Source organism: Xiphophorus hellerii, chromosome 18 (genome assembly GCF_003331165.1).
Source record: "Xiphophorus hellerii strain 12219 chromosome 18, Xiphophorus_hellerii-4.1, whole genome shotgun sequence".
In the NCBI taxonomy this organism is placed as follows: domain Eukaryota; kingdom Metazoa; phylum Chordata; class Actinopteri; order Cyprinodontiformes; family Poeciliidae; genus Xiphophorus; species Xiphophorus hellerii.
Window position 1 is genome coordinate 14,150,728 of NC_045689.1, and position 7,766 is coordinate 14,158,493.

General features: G+C 38.3%; 1 long non-coding RNA gene across 1 annotated transcript; it reads left to right on the plus strand.

The window, feature by feature from the left end:
* The first annotated feature begins 287 nt into the window (after positions 1 to 287).
* On the plus strand, positions 288 to 730 carry LOC116737243 (uncharacterized). Its single transcript, XR_004342755.1, has 2 exons — positions 288 to 475; positions 559 to 730. It is a non-coding gene; the product is annotated as an uncharacterized LOC116737243 (long non-coding RNA).
* Positions 731 to 7,766: the final 7,036 nt, after the last annotated feature.

A 7,766-nucleotide genomic window follows, 5' to 3' on the forward strand; every position in this document is an offset into this window, starting at 1 on the left:
CCAGACTTTGACTAGGTCGAAAAATGAACGGGAGTCTATGGCAGCTACATGAAAGGAATGGGCTAGGACCACCAAACATGGCGGGGACCTGCAGAGGGTTGGAGGGAGAATACGAATCAAGTTTGGTCAAATGAGCACTTCTTTTTGTACTTCACCAATTTTCCATTCTGTGCACCACCCAGGTCCGTTTAACAGTTTCAGGACCTGACCAGCACCCCTCAGCATCATTTGCTTGAGAAATAATGAGATTTGGAACCTATTGGAACTTCTTCATCTTGCCTGAACTACCAGAGACTGTCAGGATCTGCGGCTTCAGCAGTTCCTCTGGTTTCCTTCTAGGTGGCGTTCGAGAGCTCGCTGCCGTATTCACACACCCTCTCCACAGGTGTGTTTCGGCACACCTGTGGATCATCAGCGGGAGCATATTAGGAGCGGGTTCCCGGCACTTCGTCGCCAAAGTGTTGTCGCCTTTGTGGTACATCTGGTCCTGAGATCTCTAGAAAGATATCCAGTCTGTTTCGCACGCTTACCTGTCCTGTACCTTTCTGTGATTCCTAGGCTCCCTGTTGTCTGGACACTCCATGCGAAGTACGGGATTTGCAGTTCCATCCGCTGAGCTCCCTGACGAGTTACGCCCACCTACCAGCTGTTCGATCACACCGGTCCGCTCCTGATCAGACGCTCCTGCATTACACACCAATTGTCTTTTGTAAATAAATCTTTAATCTGATCTCCTGAGAGAGTCTTTGCATGTGGGTTCGGAGAGTTCAAACAACATGACAGAGACCAGATGAAGAACCAGACAGGTCCAACTGATGACTTTAGGAGCAACTGTCGTGGCCATTTATGCTAAGGTTTTGTAGTTTATAATTTCTACCAATTTTGTTTTGTTCTTTGGGTAGTTGGAATATATTTAAGTTAATTTAGAATCAAAATTTGTAATTAATTTTTATATTTGGAATTGTTTAATTTACGTTGTTAATTGTTAGACCCTCCCACCAAAACACACCGGGTGCTGGGTGGATTGTTTGGTGGATGTCTGGTGTGGACGGGAGGTTTGGTAGAATGATTTTTTTTTTTTTGAACACTTGTTTACACCTTCAAACATTAAATTGAGATTATTTTTCATTTCAACTAAGTTACAAGACCTTTATTTCTACTTTTGCAATAAATGAATCGAGTCAAAGTGCGTACAGATCCCAAACCGCCTGTTACCACCCACAGCCTTTATTGGAGTTTTTATTTTTTGCTTTTTTGGAACGAAAGGCTGCGACAAGCAACTTTATTTCAGATGTATGGTGCATCAGAACCAACTTCTCCTGGTACCAGGTAACAACTGAGCCGGGCCGGGTGGGATCACAGCTTTCATGGTTGCACAGAAAGAAGGAAAGAAAAGGAATATTTAATCGCTGAAGCAAAAAGAGCAACAGCTCTTTAAACCTTAAAGTTTAAACTAAGGTATACTTCCATTAGGCCATCAAAGCACCACAAGCTACATAATAAGTTAAAACAGGCACTGAAGAACATCTTCACGATTTTACTTTAAATATCAAACGAAAGCAACTCTTTTGCCTTTTGTTGAAAAAAAAAAAAAACTTTGGCTGATGCTGCATTTTGCTACAATATACTTGAAGGATAATCAACTAAAATTGGACTAGCAGAAGAAAGCTTTACAAAAACACAAGGGCAGACACCTTGCAACAATTTCTGATTGGTGCATTTCTAATTTCAAGTGACTGATATAATTTTTTACAATGCAATGACTGGATCAGTTGTAATACCTCTACATTTCACTCATTTGTCTTCACAATGATTCATCTCTTTCTATAATCTTTTGCATACTGGTACTACCATCTTCACAACAGGCTGAAGATGCCAATGCAATTCATGGTTTACATTAGCATGCAAACCATAAATGTATAACACTTTTAATTAATATATTATTCTACATTGTGATATTATTTATATGTATTGTACAACCAAAGAGTCCAGTTCTTTGGTGTCTTAAGCTATCTATTAGGCATGTAAAGTGACCATATGTTTTATTAAGTTCTTTCTAATAAAGACAAGAAAAACAAAATTTTAAAAGCTTTAAAATTTATTTGAACGTTTGAATATTTTCTTTGAAGTTTTAGAATGTACTAAATGTTTAATATTTAATAAATTAGGAAGTCTCTTTACTTAGTATTGATTTTTCCTTGATGAGGCTGAATGTTAGAACATGAAGGATGTAGAGAAAAACATAAACAAAATCACATTCTGTTTTTCTGTTAAGTTTTAGGTTAATTAAGTTTTCATTAACCTAAAACTTAATTAAATCTAAACTAATTCACGTAAACAATAAATAAATACAAAGAAATCATGCAGTTGTTCAGTTCATTTTTGTAACTGAACTAAAAGTCACCAAAGGACATTCTACAAAGTAAACAAGTTAAATGCAGATCCAATTTATTTCTTTTTGCAACACCATAACATTACCACACTTACAAAGCAATCTGAACAGACGGCAATGACTTCATGTGTTTGCAGTTTAATAGGTTATCATCAGCACCAATATTGAACTGTCCAGTTGTAATCACTGAAATCACTGACCTGTTTACCAAAGTCAATATGGCGATGATTATAAAAAGGCAGTGGAAATGAAAGGCCAAACACAGGAAATGCACAGCCCCGGGTCTGATTTTTTGTATTATTTACATGCTCAGATTAAAAACAGAAAAAATACAGTCTGAAAAATGGAAATGATTGTTATCATTAATGTTGCATAGCAGCGAGCAGCAAAGCAGAGCACCTCAGGTTTGTCTGGTGAGCAGAGTATAAATGTGTCACTGTTAGCAAGGCTATAAAAGGAAACTGTTTTGCCACAATTTTTTCAGAGAGAAAGCTTTTGGAACAAAAATGGAAACTGACCCTAGGACATGGGTAACCAAAAATAGGCCGTTTCTGATTTCTCTTCCATCCCTTATTATTTCCAGTTGCTCCTTCAGGCTCCTTAGTTAAAGATCACTACTTGCTGCACCTGATTGCACACTCGTGCTTCAAAAGGGTCTCTTTCAGCAGTTTATGTCTTATAGGCATTAATATCATATTCATTTTGGGGGTTTTATTTTACTTTGGTCATTTTTTTAATGGATGTATATGGATAATAAAAAAAACTGCGATGAATAAAAACAAACTGGTTGACAGTTTGAGATCACTATTTTTTCTCAAACCTAAATAGGTTAAAAATATACAACAGGCTCAAATATATACATGTACCACTGCTTACATTAGATTAACAGTCTCTTAGCAAGTTTAATAAAGAATGCATACCTGGGTTATTAGAAGTAGTGGTCTTCCTTCAAAATGGTTGCTGTCTGAGCACACACTCAGCTTTTAAGCAAAGCTCCTAAACTGTCAGTAGCGTTGAGGTTGGGATCATCCCAGAAGCTTAATGTCTGTTTTTTCCCTCCCAACCAGTTTTATTGTTTGTTTGGAGTCCTTTTCATGATGGAACCTCAAACCGTGTTCAAGATTGACTCATCTGCTGTTGGGTGACGTGAAGTTAATCTGGAGGTAGTCCTCCTTTATCATTAAACTGTTCACTTTTGTTACTGGTACTGCAAGCAACAGTGTTACCGGTGGAGAGAGCAAAATGCTGGAGAAAGAACTGTATTTGTAAAAACCCAAAATGCAAAATGACCCTCATCTCAGTCATAAATGAATTAAATTTTCTGACCAGCAGTGTGTATCTCCAAAGATAAGACAGTAGGCTATGCATTGAGCTGCCAGTGTGCAGCCCGTCAAATTCACTTTACAATTCTATTAGCCTGAATAGTAGTCAATGACTTCCAGGAAAGTACTTCTTTACAACAGCCATTACCAGATGGTGAGATATATGACCATCGTAAAGAGCAGATGGAAAGACAGAAAACACAAGTCATGCAGAAGCAAGTCTGTCTGCAAATGTATTTACCAACTGCACTCTTGGCAGGATCGCCTTCTCACAACCCTCTGTAAGCAATCTCAGAGCAACCAAACGCTCTTTCTCCTCAAACTTACACACAGTCAACTAAGTTTGGAAGCCACAGAGGACACCGACTGATAAGGATGAGAAGTGATTATTCTCAGAGTCTCTGCAGAAGGCTTGAAAGCAGATTTTGCAAACGATGAGGATCCACAAGGCCTCTGGCACTCGGGGATCTATCGTCGCTGTGACCGCTGCCGTCCCGTATAAGGCGCAGATTGGCTATTAGCAAACTTCCTGCTGCATTGTGTCCACACAGGAAGAGCTGGCCAGTCCTGATACTGATCCCGCAGATGCCTCTGGTTTACTTGAAAAACACCACAAAATGAGACCCTGCTAGGTGCAGAGCCAAGGGACCAGCTGGAGAAAACAGTGGGTTCATGAGCCACAACTTCCTAATCAAAACTCTAGTCTGACCGGGCAAAACAAGAGGAAAAAGGAAAGAGTGGTGCCTGGTCCAGGTAGGCCTTTTCATGGAGAGGTTACAATGGATCAGGAATTACTGTACATCCCAGAAACTATTCTTCACTGAAGACTTGACCCCATTAGGTACCCAAAACAAAGAGAAATAAATCCTCTCCTGTTGTTCTGGGTTTGACAGTTTGGAAAAATATTCAAAAGAAAACTTGGTTGAGGAGGTATCGCTGTGATCACATTGGAAACAAAAAAAGCTCACATTTTGTCACATCAAAACTACAAAACTAATTTTTATCTTATTGACATTTTATAAGTTACTCTAGCTCAAAATAGCACATAATTACAAAGTAGAAGGAAAATGATACATGTTTTTATTTGTGGCATTTTATGTTATTTGGATTTAGGTCTACAGTTTCTAGCTTTATGTTTTGAGTTGTTGTCCTGTGGAAGATCAACCTCTGCTCTAGTCTAATGTCTTCTCCAGCCCAGCCTCTAATAGGCTTTCACCTAGTTTTAAGCTTCAGCCACATTCTCATCAACTTTGAGGAGCTTTACTCTCCTTGGTGAAGAAAAGCCTCCCTGTGGTCACGACCATGACAATCTGTGAAAGAAATCAAACTCTTCTGCTCCTTCCCTGTGGTCCTACTGCCATCTGAAACAACCAATCAACTCCAGGAGGAGGGTCTTAGCAGTCTACAGCTCCTCCTCCACAACGGAGCCTGCCATGAATGAGCAAACTAGTTAGCAAGACCACCGATGAGTGTTTTAAGTTTTAAGTTACTTACTGCAGCTTTAAAATTTTCACTTATAAATGTTAAAAATATTTGCACATTAATGTAATGTAGCTGTAGGTTTTATGACAGTGGACAGGTAATAATGTTAATATGCTGTGAAAATCATGTTCCTACAGTAGCCCTGAGTGGACAAACCAAAGCAGGGCTCTGGATTGAGATTACGTTCTGATTCTCGTTCTGTGTAAAATGTGTAATTAGTTTTTTGCCAGGGGCAACTTCATCTGTGAAGATGGATGTAGACTATTCAATAGTTTTCATTGATGTTTTTGTTTTTTTAATGAAGTCACACTGATTTAATATTAAATGTTCAAAATACACCATTGTTTGCAACATGACTAATTGGCATCGAATGACTCCAAGTGCTTTATTGGCATTTATTATATTTTTTATAAGTGTTGTTAGTGACAAATTCCTTGTAAGTAGTGTCTCGGCAGCAATGTGAGCTCTGTGTTCACATGTTGGGTTCGCTCGCGTGCTTGTTGATTATCTGACTCAGACTGGAGCAGCGTGCAGCTCATGTGTATAGACAGGGACTGAGTTGTGCTGGCTAAGCTTGCCATGCTAAAATATGTGCATGTGTTGCTATATGCCACACAATGTGAGTCTGTAAAATGGACAGAGCTGTGTCTGTGGAGTGGGAATATTTTTTGCCTCTGATCAGCACGGCCAATGATGCAATTAATTGCTTATTACGACAGGCATAGTGTGCAGCATTAAATCCTTGACTCAAAGTCCAGAGTCTGCTATTTTGAAAACAAAGTGCTGCTCATTACACATTATTGGACAAAAGAGAGTTACTGATCAGTGAAGTCTTTATTAAATACAGATTAGCACCAATTCATGTCAGAAGCATGGTCTGATTTTAGACTTTGATGTAGAAATGCAGGATATATCGTCATTAACATTAGTAATGGCCGATGTCTATTTTTAACATATCATTAATGGCCCTATAAGTATAACTGGGGCTTGGTCATGTGGTGTTTGTAGTGATGCAGAAAAGGTTTGTGGGATGTTTCACTGAAGCAAAGAAGCAATGTCAGTTGTTTTTTTTCACAATGTCCAAAAGGTCAGGAAATATTTATAATATGTAATACAGGTGAACAGCAATATTGTTAATATCAGTATCATATCCCTACTCTAATATATAATATTTAGCTAATTTCCACACACTATTATTTGGAAAATTGTCAAATGTGAAGTAAAAAAAAATAATGTGAGAATTTACATGGACAAGCATCAAGAGTGATTCACTTCCTGCTCTCAGCAGAGTTCAGATGAAGGATGTTGAAAAATTAAGGAAACTGGAAGAGGAAGAAGCCACTGAATCTGGCATCACGCTCCCCGTTGCTTCCTCTGCGCATGACATCACTGCGATGGTGCTGCATACCTTGAGCTGTTTTCTAAAAAGCCCGCTTCCTGTCAGTGAGAGGTTTGAAATTTACATCTTCAAAAATAGAAGATGAAGTAGGTGGAGAAAAGTGCCAGTGACAGGTTCTAGAAAAGACATCGATGTTGCTCCTGTGAGCTGATGACACAGAATAAACTGATAGACTCAGCCTGGAGTGCTTTAAATTAATCGGACACTTTTCTTCATCTTGTTTCTGCTGCTCACTGTCTGTTCCTGAATGATACAAAGACATAAATGTAGCACCTTGCAGAAGTATTCACACCACTTCCATGTTCAGAGAAGATAAAAAAGGAACACATGCAAAAAAATGCTCTTTCTAGAGGAAACACAGTAGATTACCATCCTATCATGAAACATGATAGTTTCATCATAATGAGCAGATGATATTATGATGAAGGACAAAAAACTGAGTTGACTTTCAGCAGGACAGCCATCCTAAACATACACAGAGGGCTACAATGGAGAGGTTTCCAGTCAGAACTCTTTTCCGCTTAGAAACTTAGGTCTTGGTTCAGTTGAATGCATATGTGAATACCAAGCACCACTTAAAAAGCAGGAAGGGAACTATTGCACAGGGCATTCTGGGTAAATACAACTAAAACAAATGTGCAAATCGAATGCAAGCAGGAGAAATGGCTCATGGCCATTTGCCAAAGAAAAAGAGAAATCCTACAAACTGCTAAAATTTGATGTCACCTAGGCCTGTCACGATAGCAAATTTTGCTGAACGATTAATTGTCTCAAAAATTATTGCGATAAACGATAATATTGTTTGAAGATATTTCACTGAAATGACGTAATAATGCATGCGATTTCTTGCCAAAGATGGATACACTTTATTTTCAAAAGAACACTAAACACTGGAACTGATAAACAAAATAAACAAAACAACCAAAAACAAAAATAAAATGGATTCTCAGTGTCCATTAACAAAAAATGTACTTGAATAAAACCTAAACATAAAGCCAAAGTGGAAATAAATACTGCATTCAACCAAAAGATTATGAAGTCTGTATACTATGTTGCCCTTCAATAATCATTAGATTTAAATAGAGAAAATGGGCACATCGACTACATGATGCAATAGTGCACACTACACGATTTTTTGCTCCTATTTTTCCCCTTACAACAATCTTAGAAC